The sequence below is a fragment of the Notolepis coatsorum genome, assembly GCF_963971535.1.
Source record: "Notolepis coatsorum genome assembly, chromosome: 14".
Classification (NCBI taxonomy): Eukaryota; Metazoa; Chordata; class Actinopteri; order Aulopiformes; family Paralepididae; genus Notolepis; species Notolepis coatsorum.
This window is the reverse complement of record NC_140178.1, coordinates 117,813,443-117,823,357: the sequence shown is the minus strand read 5'-3', so window position 1 is coordinate 117,823,357 and position 9,915 is coordinate 117,813,443. Positions and strand designations below refer to the sequence as shown.

The window sequence follows — 9,915 nt, the reverse complement described above, 5'->3', positions numbered from 1 at the left end:
TGTAGTGATTGTAATGGTACATAATTCACCCACAGACTATTCTAGAACATTAGTTCCGCCAGAACATTCTGGAACGTTCGTGATGATGTCATAGTTGAACATTCTAGAACCTCCCACATCCTTATAAGTGGCAGTTCCGGCCACAGACAGTCTTTTGTGTAAAGAGTTCATAGTGTCAAGAAAGAAGATCAAGAAAGAAGATGCTAAAGTCCATAATTTCCTTTCTTATTGCATGCAGCCAATAAGTTCTCACTGTATCTACTTACAATGAATATCTTACGCCACATCCCCAGGCGTTTTGTCCACATCTTCGTCCTCTCTGTGTTTCTCCTCTGCGTCCTGCAGGGCTTCACCTTCTACTCAGGATATGACATCAGTGCCGCAAGTCTGTGCAAGACACTGGACAGCTTCCACAGCAGCAGCAGATTGGGGACGGGAGAGATGAAGACGCCACAAGGACTGAAATACCCTCAGCCCAGCACACTACAGGGGCGTACAGATGTGAACTCTGTGACCAGTTGGAAAGCTCCTCTGGTTTGGGAGGGGACGTTTGACCCAGTGGTGATCGACGCCATCTACCAGAAAATAGACCCCAGGATAGCAGTGGTGGTTGTTCGCTGTTGGCAAGTACACACGTTTCCTGCAGCGTTTCCTAGAGTCAGGGGAAAAGTACTTCCTGGTTAACGTCAGGGTCACATCTTCACTGACCACAAGGAGGAGGTGCCCAAGATTGCGCTGGGGAAAGGCAGGAAGATCTCCGTCCTCAGCATCCCCAGTGCCACGCGTTGGCAGGATGTGGTGCTGGGAAGGATGACGTGGGCCACCCTCACCATAGATAAACAGATCCGCGGTGAGGCTGACTATCTCTTCATGATGGACATTGACAGCGTCTTCTACAACCGATTTGGCTCCGAATCTCTCAGCCGCCTATCTGCAGTCCTTCACCGTCTGTACTACAAGGGATTCGCTAGGGAGTCCTTCCCTTATGAGCGGCGTGAGAGGTCCCAGGCCTACATCCCTGCAGGAGAGGGGGACTACTACTACACAGCAGCCGTCTGGGGGGGCTACCTGGAGGACATGTACACACTGGTTACGAGCAGTCGGAGGTTGACGCCAAAAATGAGATTGAGGCAGTTTGGCAGGAGGAGAGTCACCTCAACAAGTATCTGTTAAGGCGGTTAGGTGGCGTAGCGGAGATTGCGTTCGTCACCAACCCCGAAGCTGTGAGCTGGATTCGCCTGTTCGAATCCAGCTCACAGCTCCGGGGTTGTCACCAGCTTGGCTGGCCGTTCACACTAATACAATTAGCTGTATTAGAGGGTGGGAGAAGCTGGCGGGGTGGGTCCGGGTCGTTGTAAACAGCGACTCCTACAGTTCGGTCGGGGCGCCTGCTAAGCGTGGATAGGACCTGAGTGGGATAGTGTGATCCTTCCACACGCTACGCCCTCTCAGGGAGGATCCGCGCTGCCAGGTGAAAAGAAGCGGTTGATTGGCTGGACGTGTGTCGGAGGAAGCACGTGATAGCCTCCACTCTCCCAGATGATCTGACTGTGGGGGGTAAGTGCGCAGCGACCAGGAAGGGATTGGGAATTGGCATACGACTAACATTGGGATGGGAGAAAATCGGAGGAAAATGAAAAAAAAAAAAAAAAAAAAAGTATCTGTTATACAACAAGCCCGCCAAAGTCTTATCTGCTGAGTATCTGTGGAGACTATGACCAACAGCCAGGTGACATCAAAGTGATCCGCATCTCCCAGCTGATTAAGAACTACGCAGAGGTCCGCCCCAATGGAGGACAATGAGGTCTGCCCAAAATGGAGGACACTTTTTACATCTCCATTGCCACTTGGTGTTTTCCTCTAGTTTGGAAATCTGCCAGGGTGATTCCCCTGCACAAACGATCATTTGGTATAATTTGGACAACTGCTGTCCTATTTCCAGGGTGCCTTGCTTGGAAAAAGTTATTGAGACCTCGGTAAATAAGCAAATACATATTTTTTTTTCTCAAATCACTCAATACTAAGTCCACATCCATCTGGATTCAGAGTCAATCACAGCAGTTTCAGCCACCACATTGATTACTAATGATGTAATTTCTGCTTTAGATAAGAGGAAACACTGTGCTGCTCTCTTTATAGATATGTCAAAAGCCTTTGATACAATTGATCATCACCTGCTTTTACAAAGGTTATCTAGCATTGGTATTGATAGTGGTGCATGTGATTGGTTTCAGGATGATCTATTTTAGACATCAGTGTGTCAAATTGGGTCCTGCTCAATTATTGAATTATTGTCCATAACTAAAGGTGTGCCACAAGGTTATAAAATAAAAAATAAAAAAAGACAAGTAGAAATAATATGGATGTATGTTGTTATTGTTTGAGCTGTGATTTATTGTATTTCATGTATGTGTTTCACAGTTCTCACGGTTCGGATTGAATTAAATCCAATCAGTAATATAAAGAATGTGTTGCTGTCATCATTGCAAGTAGAGGGAGTTACAATCACTATCTTGAATATGTTTGTGTATTACTGAACCTTTGTAACACTCTGCAACCCCCCCCCCCACCCCCCTTATTATAATTATAATTATTATAATAATAATAATAATAATAATAATAATAATAATAATAATAATTATTATTATTATTGTTATTATTATTATTATTATTATTATTATTATTATTATTATTATTATTATTATTATTATTATTATTATTATTATTATTATTATTATTATTATTATTATTATTATTATTATTATTATTATTATTATTATTATTATTATTATTATTATTATTATTATTATTATTATTATTATTATTATTATTATTATTATTATTATTATTATTATTATTATTATTATTATTATTATTATTATTATTATTATTATTATTATTATTATTATTATTATTATTATTATTATTATTATTATTATTATTATTATTATTATTATTATTATTATGTTTGTCTTAGTTTTGGTCTTGTCATGTTTGTATTGTCTTGTTTGTGAAAAATAAAAAAAGACCCAGATAGCAAAAGGTGTTAATTCAATGTTGATTTATGGTCAACATGCTTGATTTTTGGTTAAGGTCGACGATTGATGGTGAATCACCCATTAACCGCTGAAGCAATTGACTAATGTTGAAAACATATCATTGAATCAATATTGTTTTGTGGTTGCATTTTAATGATTGAAATGCCAATATCTAATAAATGTTGAATCAACGTATGCTGTTCAACGTATGCTGTTTGTCGTCATTACGTTGGACCGATCCGAATTCCCCCCCCCAATTTAAACAGATATGGTACGTCCCAGCATGCAGCTGAGCACTCTCTCAATGTGAACTGCATGGCAACAGAACAGCACGTCTGGATCCCCCGGATTTGATTCTACTGAGTGCTTTATAGTAAGTTTTGGCTATATTACTTTTATCTTAACTGTGTTCTGTGAAAAATAACGTTATTGTGAGTGTGACCAGTGGATCTTGACGGCGTTGTGCATGTGCTTATGCTGCAGTTTGGTAGGTAAATATATATATACGTCAACTAAGATAAATATTCATGAATATTCGTTAGCGTGTGCTTAATATAACTCTGGAGAGTGTGCAAGTGGAATCGTACGGTTGTTTAAGTTATTTCGATGTAAATGTTCTAGCGCCAAACGAATAGAAATTGCGTGGTCCAATTGCGTGCGTTGGTACTGAATGACGTTGTGCGACTCAGTGAATCAAAAGCATGCTTATTGGGTGAACAGGAAGTAGTCAAGGAAGCACGCGCTTGCTGGCCTAGTAAACACGTGGATCCGTAAATGCAACGTTGCCTACAAGACAACGGGACCGCATGTTTCTTTTTGTATTGCTCCTGGCTGTTCAAACTAATTTTACAGTTCTGCTAGCTACATGCAGTATTTAGCGAGCTGGGTTAGCCGGTTAGTTGGCTTTGAATCCCGGCTGCGGCTAGGTAGCCAGCTAGCTAAATGCACCGCGACGGTGATGTCACCAAACAAAATGGCGGCGCCCATGTTGATAAAGCGCTTCACATAACAAATAGTTTTTTCTTAGAAACTGCTTATTTTTATAACGTGATTTTTTTCTGTGGCTTATCTAAATACTAATTTGATGCTATGACTATGTTTATATCGCTATATGCTTCATCTCCCCTTTAAGCTTAGGCACTCTTTCTAAGTTGGTTAAGGTTAGAGTTTGTCTTAGAGCATGGCGATAGAACGCCAGGTAGTTTGCAGGCTGTTTGGCGTGCCACTGGTCCTGCTAATGTTGAATGAATGAATGAAAACTTTATTTAACAGATTGCAGAAGGGGTACAATACAATATGGCTCAATACACACAATTGTTAAGGGGATGCAGACCAGAGAAAGACGTTTTTGTCTCGTTTACATCAGGGTCCCCCATTTTCAATTCATAGTGACATTTATGACATACACATGATGACATTTATGGCATAGGGAGGGACATGCATGACATACAGATAGTATATAGTTAGACGTTTGGTTATATGCACGGTATTTTCTAATGAACAATATAACAATAATATAATAATGAACTCTCTTGATATTGATCAAAATGTAGAATTATGCAAGCGTTTCACCCTGCACATTGCAATGCAGAACATTAATCAGGACCCTCCCCCCTTTTTTCTTTCTTTTTCCAGAATCACGTACCAGTTTCAAGAAGCCGCATGTTGCAGCAATTGAAGCAAAGACTTAATTGTTCTAGCCAAGTAAATACCACAATTTATGTACCATTACATTGACTATATAGTTAGACGTTTGGTTATATACATGGTATTTTCTAATGAACAATATAACAATAATATAATAATGGACTCTCTTGATATTGATCAAAATGTAGAATTATGCAAGCGTTTCACCCTGCACATTGCAATGCAGCACATTAATGTCGACCCTCCCCCCTTTTTTCTTTCTTTTTCCAGAATCACGTACCAGTTTCAAGAAGCCGCACGTTGCAGCAATTGAAGCAAAGACCTGTTCTAGCCAAGTAAATAGCACAATGTATGTACCATTACATTGACTACAGCACCTCATCACTATGTCATCTTATTCTCGGGCTAAAAGACGTAGAGTCAACAAATTAGTGAGAGAGACAGAGCAGGCTATCCTCACTGATTATAAGTTAATTGTTGCTGCTAATTCAAGGACAAACCATCACTCTTTAGAGAACACAGATCCTGTCACAGCCTATACTGAGTGCCTGCTCGATTTACCAAAGACAGACTTGCCACTAGATTTAACAACTAGATCAGACTTGCCACTAGATTTATCAACTTCAGACTTGCCACTAAACAGACCACTAACTATCAGTGATCAAAGTGAAAATATTGACTCACCAGGTGAGTCAAATGCACATTTTGAAAGTATAGCTGGGGATGACGAAATTGAACCTGAACATGTCTTTGACAGTGATGAGCATAATGAAGATTTCCTCATGACAAGTTTAAAATATTGGGCAACATCCTATGCAGTCTCTCTGGTTGCACTATCATCTTTGCTGTCCTTTTTGAAGATGTTTCACCCCACCCTTCCTAAAGATGGAAGAACATTGCTAGGAACACAAAAACATGTGCCTACCACTAAGATTGAAGGGGGAGAATACTATCATTTTGGTTTAGTCAAAGGGGTGCTTTCACGGTTGGCATGTTTGATTTTACCGGCAACTCTGACAACTCTTAATTTACAGTTTAATATAGATGGTTTACCTTTATTCAAAAGTTCTAAACTTCAGTTTTGGCCCATACTTGGAAGTCTCAAATGTGACTACACAAAGTCCCCATTTGTTGTTGGCATTTTTTGTGGTCTAAGCAAGCCAGAGAGTGTTTTTGAGTACCTAGAGCAGTTTGTCAAAGATCTTCAGAATGTACTGTCTAATGGCATTATTTATAATGACAAGCAATTTGATGTACAGATTTCTTCTTTCATTTGTGATGCCCCGGCTAGAGCTTATATTAAGCAGACCAAGGCATTTAATGGCTATTTTGGTTGTGACAAGTGTTTTCAGGAGGGTGTATGGAGAAATAAAATGACATATCCTGAAACAAAAGTCAGACTTAGGACAGACTCCAGTTTCTCAGACATGGTTGATGAGGCACATCACAATGGGACGAGCCCTTTAACAGGTTTAGTTAAGATGGTTTCTATGTTTCCAACTGATTACATGCATCTCTGTTGTCTCGGAGTTACAAGGAAACTGCTTAATATATGGTTAAAGGGGAAGAATTTGGCAACAAGGGTCCCTTCCAAAACTGTACAAGCCATTTCAGGTAAACTGCTAAAGCTACGTCCCTACATGCCTTGTGAATTTAACCGTAAACCAAGGGAACTGTCAGAGTTAGATCGCTGGAAAGCTACTGAGTTGCGATCCTTCATGTTGTATTGGGGTCCTGTTGTTTTGAAGGATTCCCTCCCCAGTGAGCTGTATGACAACTTCATGTTGTTTTCTGTTGGAATGTACTTGTTGCTGTCCCCTAGTATTTCTGAGGAAATGTTGGCCTTTGCGCACAAGTTGATGGTTTCTTTTGTTGAACACTTTGGGACAGTGTATGGAAGAGGTGAAATTGTGTACAATGTACACCAGCTTATTCATTTGGCTGAGGAATACAGGAAGTTTGGCACTCTAGATAATATCTCAGGATTCCCTTTTGAGAACTATCTTGGACAAATTAAGCATCTTCTACGCAAGCCACATCAGCCTCTACAACAGGTAGTGAAAAGGTTGTCTGAAATTCCACATGTTGGATCCCCATGTCCCACAGATGATCCAATTTTGCGTAATATTCACACTGATGGGCCTGTCCCCCCACAGTTTACTTCTTCACAACAGTACAGGAAGGTCTCCACTCATCGGTTTACTTTGTCCACAAAGAAAGGAGACAATTGTATTGAGGTTGGAGATGGATTTGCATTAGTAGAGAATATTCTTAAATCAGAGGAAGAGGTATATATAATTTACAGAAAGTACAGACACAAACAGCCATACTACATGTATCCCTGTGAATCATCATACATTGGTACATACAAGGTCAGTGGCTTGCAAGAAGATATAGGGATAGGTAAACTTGGCTATATCAAGCGCAAATGTCTTCTCTCTCCAGACGGAGATGGTGCCATTGCAATACCACTACTTCATTTAACAGCATAACCATACTGCCCTACAAAGCTAAAGTGCAGTAACTATATTGACACACTGACTCTAACGTCGGATTTCGGGGCATAACTTACCTCATTAATAAATACACAATTAGTACAATATTACATGTACACAGATAACATGTTTGGCTGGCCAATTGAAACGCTTAAAGGAAAACTCCAACATTTTGTGAAATTAGCTTATTTAACATCTTCCCTGGAGTTGGACAAGAAGATGCATACCTTTTTCGTCTCTCTGCATGCTTTGGGCTTAGGGAACGCCTGGACCGTTAGCCTAGCTTAACTTCATCACTGGAAGTGGGGCAGACATCTAGCCTAGTTCACTACAGTCAGGAAATATACTCCAAATACAACTCCCAAACGTTCCTGTAAACATGTTGTGACCTGTGTGTTTACCCCGTCTCCCAGTCACACAAGTCACACGAGTCTCCCAGTCACATGAGTCTCGTGTGACTGGGAGACTTGTGTGACTTGGAGACTTGTGTGACTTGTGTGACTTGGAGACTTGTGTGACTTGTGTGACTTGTGTGACTTGGACTTGTGTGACTTGTGTGACTTGTGTGACTTGGAGACTTGTGTGACTTGGAGACTTGTGTGACTTGTGTGACTTGGAGACTTGTGTGACTTGTGTGACTTGTGTGACTTGGACTTGTGTGACTTGGAGACTTGTGTGACTCGTGTGACTTGGAGACTTGGACTTGTGTGACTTGTGTGACTTGGAGACTTGTGTGACTTGGAGACTTGTGTGACTCATGTGACTTGGAGACTTGTGTGACTGGGAGACTTGTGTGACTTGGAGACTTGTGTGACTCGTGTGACTTGGAGACTTGGACTTGTGTGACTTGTGTGACTTGGAGACTTGTGTGACTTGGAGACTTGTGTGACTCATGTGACTTGGAGACTTGTGTGACTGGGAGACTTGTGTGACTTGGAGACTTGTGTGACTCGTGTGACTCGTGTGACTTGGACTTGTGTGACTTGTGTGACTTGGAGACTTGTGTGACTCGTGTGACTTGGAGACTTGGACTTGTGTGACTTGTGTGACTTGGAGACTTGTGTGACTTGGAGACTTGTGTGAATTGTGTGACTTGGAGACTTGGACTTGTGTGACTTGTGTGACTTGGAGACTTGTGTGACTTGGAGACTTGTGTGACTCATGTGACTTGGAGACTTGTGTGACTGGGAGACTTGTGTGACTTGGAGACTTGTGTGACTCGTGTGACTTGGAGACTTGGGCTTGTGTGACTTGTGTGACTTGTGTGACTTGGAGACTTGTGTGACTTGTGTGACTGGGAGACTTGTGTGACTTGTGTGACTGGGAGACTTGTGTGACTTGTGTGACTGGGAGACGTGGTAAATACACAGGTCACAACATGTTTACGGGAACGTTTGGGAGTTGTATTTTGATTGTACTTGGAGTATATTTCCTGACTGTAGTGAACTAGGTTAGATGTCTGCCCCACTTCCAGTGATGAAGTTAAGCTAGGCTAACTGTCCAGGCGTTCCCTAAGCCCAATGCATGCAGAGAGACGAAAAAGGTATGTATCTTCTTATAACTCCAGGGAAGATGTCAAATAAGCTAATTTCACAAAATTGGAGTTTTGCTTTAAATGCTTCAAAAATGCAATGTGTGCGGACTAATTAGGAGGCGGCTGTTACAAAGGGTCAGATTAAACCGAATATATATATTTATTACTTGAGATATATTGTATAGTATTTGTATATCGTCTGATATCCCTTGTATATTCTTTGTACATATACACGGAATATCCCTTTACCTAGTACAGGCCAGACCATAATATTCGTTCTCCTATTGGACAGCGATCCCCCTAGGCGCCACGGACATACCCCCAATGTCTAGTTCAAAGTCACCGCTAAGACGTATAAATACGTTGCAGGTGGATACAGCAGTTAGTTACCCCAATAAGTTGAAGCCTTCACCACGATACAACGTGCTGTGAAGTGGGCCCGTTTTGCCCCAAAATAGAGCCTTGAGACCGCGTGCAAATTGATAGCTGAAGTGTCAGAGTTTAACGCTGTATCGTCGAGTTCGACCTATTCTATTATTAAGTATTAGTCTATTATGTATAGTGTATCGTGCGGCTACCGTTCTACAGTGACCAGCATTACCAACGTTTCATCGTACCGAGCTAGTGTGCTTATCCAGGCTGGGCGGCCTAACCTTGTGCCGCCATCCGAGGAGCCCTAGACGAGAACCGTGTGGATATGTACACTGGATAACCTACACCGACGACTACAGAGCCCTTTTCGGCTGGATTATATTGCTTTGGTCCTGTGGCTGGTTTAGGACGGTATGGGAATGGCTTGTAAGGAGAGATCATTATGAGTACCGTAAATTCTCATTTCAGCCCTTTGAAGATGAATGGTGAGGTGGTGCTGTGGTCAGTTGTACAGTTCCCAAATGGTGGGACAGCAGTAGTTCTAGAGAGCTGGTTTAATGCTAAAGACCAGACTGTGTTATGGCCCCCTAAACACATAAAGCTCACAAAAGCCCTTCGAGATGGACTGCAACCAGATGATAAATGGATCACCTATAAGGATGTACGTGAGCTTACTACGTGTGGTGAGTATTTCGTGCAACACATACACAAAAAGTGAGGACGCAAATTGTGACGATGCACATATGATAAGAGGTACATATATTTTTTCGTTAAACACTGGACTGCAGATATGTTAATTGTCATTTTCTCTCTGCTCTTTCCAGAGACC

General features: G+C 41.4%; 1 pseudogene across 1 annotated transcript; it reads left to right on the top strand.

Annotated features, from left to right (window-relative positions):
- Positions 1-267: 267 nt before the first annotated feature.
- LOC311240738 (globoside alpha-1,3-N-acetylgalactosaminyltransferase 1-like) lies at positions 268-1,803 on the top strand (annotated as a pseudogene). Its single transcript has 2 exons — positions 268-1,163; positions 1,659-1,803. The product of its transcript is annotated as a globoside alpha-1,3-N-acetylgalactosaminyltransferase 1-like (transcript).
- The last annotated feature ends 8,112 nt before the right edge of the window (positions 1,804-9,915 follow it).